Here is a 5,400-nt window from a genome sequence, read left to right as displayed (position 1 = left end):
ATGATAATATTAATTTATTACATGTAAGGTTTTACTGTAGTAAATATATCTAGTTGATATGGCTCAACGTACCCCTAACATGGGGCATGTTGGGCCACTGGACCACCTTTATTTCATAAGTTGCATTTCTATGGCCCAGAGTTACTGTTGCTTTCTGAAAAGCAGGGATGGAGAGCGAGCAAGAGCCTGGTAGAAAAAGAGGCAGACGATTCAGAGGGGGTCGGTTGCCACCAACATTGTGACAAGTGTGAAACAACTTCCCAGCCTTGTTTATTGCTGGAGAGCAGCATGCCTTTAGGACGGAGAGGTCCGTGTTTGGGACAGGTCAGGGGGCAGGACTGTGCCAGATGAAATACTTCAAACAGCTTTAGATTGCCTGCTTTGACATACACATACACAGGGGTTAGGTCACTAAATAGATATTGATCCATGTAGCTACTTCTCGAGAAGCTATTGTGTGTGCCATCTGAGAAAGATAAAAATAAATGATGGGAAGGGTGATCTTTTCTTTCACCCTGTCTTGACTTGACCCTTGTAGCCAGCCTAGAGCCTAAAGAGAAGAGGAAACCGTAAATAAAGAAAGAAAGAAAGAAAGAAAGAAAGAAAGAAAGAAAGAAAGAAAGAAACTGTGTAATCAGAGAAATGGTATTTATGGGATGGTTTGACATTTGATCAGTTTTGGAGTGGGATCACTATGAACATTTTTTTTTCTTCAGTAAGGATGTGTTAAATTGAACAAAAACAACATTAATACTATTACAAAATATTTTTATTTCAAACAAATGCTTTATTTCTAACTTTCTTTTAATCAAAGAATCACGAAAAAGACACATATTTCACACTTCATTAAGAAGCTACAAACAATGATCTGCTGTGATCAGAATCAGTAAATTTAGAATGATTTCTGAAGGATCATGTGACACTGAAGACTGGAGTAATGGATGCTGAAAATTCAGCTTTACCATTACAGAAAATAAAAATATAATAAATTTTATATAAATATTCTAATATTTCATTATATATATATATATATATATATATATATATATATATATATATATATATATATATATATATATATAATATATTTTTATATATAATATAATTATATATAAATATATAAATAATGAAATATTAGAATATTTATATAAAATTCTAAAAATATTTATTATACAGTATTACTATACATCTCTTAATTTTGACTGTATTTGCAGCTTTTTTCATTACTGACTTGAGATTTATTTCCCAGAAAATGAATCACTACATGTTCTGTCAGTGGTTGTGGTCATTATCCATCCACCACACTGAACAGTCATCACTTACTCACATAAACAGGCGATTCTTGTGCCTGTGAGCTGGTGTTTATCAGGTCTAAATGAAAAGAGACCAGTTATGTCATCCATGTCATGCTTATATGACAACCGTTTGCCATGATATGTAGTGGGCAACAAACAGCAAACTCCTCAAACTCTTTATGTCATGCTTTGAGGAATGCATATCTTCTTGGTTCTAAATAGTTTTTTAAGTGTGAAAAATTAATTAAATTACTTCTCCATATAATTCCATTATGCTTTTTGGACATTTAATGCACTGTATGGGACAGTATGAATAGGTTGTATTTAATGGAAGGTTCTTACAGTCCTGCCTAACCCTCTTGAGAAGATATGTTGCATGATGAGGAATTAAATTCATTTTAACCAAGGTTGTGCAGGAAGGAAATTTCAGACAGCATGTCATAGGTCCCCATTAAGGTTATTTATTCTTTAGTTGGTCGTTCTTTAACATTTGATGGCATTTGAAATCTTAATCACGTGTTAAGTTGAGGTCATTTGTATGTTAATTGTTCAGTGGCATGCAGTTCATGGATGTGTGTGGATGAGCAACTTGCTTGGAACCGTCACACTGGGTCATTGACTGAGGAGAATGAGTGAGTGTGGAGTAGGTGTGTGATCTCACAAAGAGCCATAGAGCTTTCTGTCGCCTCTCTTCAGAGCTGCTGCTAATTCTCGTAGGTTATACTTATCAGGAAATCGTTAGTAGAATATTGTTGTTCTAATGACTTCATTGTGCTGCATTGTGTGAAGTTGTGTTTCTTCATTTCTTCATTCATAGCTGCCATAAAAAAGTAAGAAGACTCTTCACTGCAAATGTCCTAATTGTTTGTCTTGTTTTCCAGTAAAAACAAAAAACTCCCTAATTGATACATAGGGCTTAAAAGAAGTGACAACTGGTGAAAACAATTTAAATTAATAATATTATAAATAATAACAATAAAAACAACAATAATAATTGTATTATTATCATTATTATTATTATTTGTATTAGTAATGGTAGTAATAATAATAATAATAATTATTATTATTATTATTATTAGTAGTAGTAGTAGTAGTATCAACGGTAGCAACTGGTTTTCATCATATTTTTTCTTAAACCACTGACAAACAACAACAATAACAATAATAATAATAATGATTATTATTATTATGTATTTGTAGTTGTAGTAGTAGACATTTAGTTCCCTTGTTTGTATGTAATAATAATAATAATAATAATTATTATTATTATTATTATTTAAAACACAAGTAAACTAAATTGGCCAAGTTGTTAAGAAAAATCAGTTAAAAGTTAAAAGTCCAAAAAGGATCTATGAAATAGGCAAAATTATTGAAACTTATATTTAAAATTGAACAAAAAAAGGCTTATAATAACAATAATAGTTATTATTATTATAATAAATATTAGTAGTAGTAGCAGAAGTAGTATTTGTGTTTTTTTCAGTGTTGCACTTTAAATGTGAAATCAAATCCTGCAAAATCAGGAGTGAAATGTTATTGCACATGGCACCTTGAAAAGAAAAGGTGGAAGCTGGGCATGTTTTGTACAAATGTTTAGTGTATTAGCATACACAACTGTAATTAAACCATAATTAGGGAGAAAAATTAGAGTCTGACGCAATGAGCCTCAGTATGCTTGCCTGTTTTTCGCCATCTTCTTGTTTATCTGGGGAATAGAGCTTATGAAATAAACATTACCGAGTGGTGAATTGTTATCATTACCTTGGAAAGCAAATAGGTGCTGTGCGATTAGGGTAGGTGCAGTACAGAGGTAAAGAGGGAGCTGGAATAAATGAGTGTGAGAAATGAGAGTGGAAATTAGAGGAGGATTAGTGTTGATGCTAATGAAGCAATTAAAGAGTAAAGCGCTTCACTCAGGTGCCTGGTCCCACTGTCTTCTCGCCACCTGATATCAGATCCTGCTTCACAGATATGCTTTAATGGAGAAATTAGGGGAAACAAATGTGTTTGCGTGTGTCTATTAGTAAGCCGCTTTTCACCTTCTCACTCCACGCTGCATTTATGTGTGTAACAGAGATAGACAGACCCCTTCTTGGATAGCTAAAATCAGATCACAGTGATTGGAGAAAAATAAGGAAAGAAGAAAGGGAAAAAAAGAAGAGTGAAACCAGGTCTTCGGTGCTGACCCGTCGGCTGTGGGGTAATGAAGACTCTCTCAAAGTCAACAGTTCAGAAACTCCTTTGTCCTCCTAAAAGAGTCTTTAATTTTTAACACAAACTTGCACTTAGGTATGCATGAACTTTGCTAAAATCCAAAGACATGTGTATAATAGGGGTGTAATGGATGGTGGCCACGCGCTCTGTCTAATGATGTCAGGTTTTTCCGCCGGGCCCCTGATTGAGGAGGGTCTAATGTAAATTTAATTTGGAGTGATGTATGGGGGGGGTACGAGATGGCCCTGTCGCGGCAGTATGGATGGGCGTGCGTGTGTATGTGCGAAGAAAAGGTTCAGTGCGGCCCAATGGACTCTTTTGGGAGCAGCTGGATCCTTGTTTCCCTGCCCTGTCAACAGAACCTCCTTAACTAGGATTGATAACATTGGTCAGCTTGCTAATCCGCACAAACCCTCTCTATGCAACGTTTACCCCGAACAATGTTGAGGGGAGGGACTGTTGCATTTGGTTACCAATGGGAGGGCAAGGTTTTACTGCTATGAGGCAAATCACACCCTTTTATTCTTTTCCCAGGTCCCTTGCTCTCCTCTGTCACTTTTCCTCCTCCTTTTCTTCTCAAATGAACTGAATGAATGCTAAGTCAATGTTTCGGTAATGCTTATTACTGGCATTATTATTCCTTTTACAGGCTTTTGTTATATTCATTGAGCTCCGATTGTCTGGATTGTTAGTATTTATTTATTCAGCCAAGATTCTTTATTCTGTTTCTGATTTGTTGCAGCAATGACTGAATGCAATCTGTTCAACTTATGTTTCAGTTTCCCAAAAACTGATGTAATGTAAAAGTATTTTCAAAGCAGTATTTATAAATGTAATCTAATGTCAATAAAGTTTAGATTTTATGAAAAATTTAATACAATTAAATACATTATAAAATAAGATTACATTATATGCAATAGATTTAAAAATAAGATATTATTTTATAAGAAATTAAATATTTTTAAACATTTTCATATGTATATATTTTATATTTTTATCTTTATATATATATATATATATATATATATATATATATATATATATATATATATATATATATATATATATATAAAGAGAACAATATAATCTTATATTATACACACATTAATTTATATTTATCTTTATATTTAAAGATTTATAATTTATATTATTTTTTTCTGTCTGTCTGTCTGTCTTTAACCTATAAATATAAATAATCTTAGTTGCACCTGATTATTTATTTATTTATTTACTTGCTTGCTGAGGTTTCTCTTTAAACATGAGAAATACTAAATATGGAGTAAGCAGAATTTCTGAAATTTCAGCACACATCCTTTCCTCACAATTGTGCTTTTTTCATATATATATATATATATATATATATATATATATATATAATTTTACATGTGTGAAATAAAAAGAGTAAATGTAAATGCAAACAGATATTTCTCCATTTTCAATTTCTGATGACATCACTGTCAGATTAAAGTAAGAACCTGTGAGATGGCAGTGAGCCCGAAGCCTTCACCCTCAGATTCCATTTTTATTATCCTTTGTGTTTAACTAAGCATTGAATGAACACTGAAGCTAATTCCAAATTCCCTTTGTCATCATCATTTTTAGCGAGAAGTAGAGTAATAGATGCTCAGGGGAGGCTCATAGCAGGCCAAAATGAATGGTGGACATTATTCATCAGCTGGAAAGGCAAGCGTCCCTAGATCCAATTATATATATTCATTAAGTGATAATGATATCATGGTCTTTTAACTGGGAAGAAAAGAGTGTAATTGAATAATAACAGTTGTACAGTCCCAAGGGAGAGGCCTTGGCGGCGCTCGAGGGACTGACCCCGCGGGGCGGAGGAGTGGAAGTGGGGATTGATGGAATTCTATTACCCTGCTGATAGATTTAT

This window comes from Carassius carassius, chromosome 17 (assembly GCF_963082965.1).
Source record: "Carassius carassius chromosome 17, fCarCar2.1, whole genome shotgun sequence".
NCBI classification, from domain to species: Eukaryota; Metazoa; Chordata; class Actinopteri; order Cypriniformes; family Cyprinidae; genus Carassius; species Carassius carassius.
Note: the sequence above shows the minus strand (reverse complement) of the source record.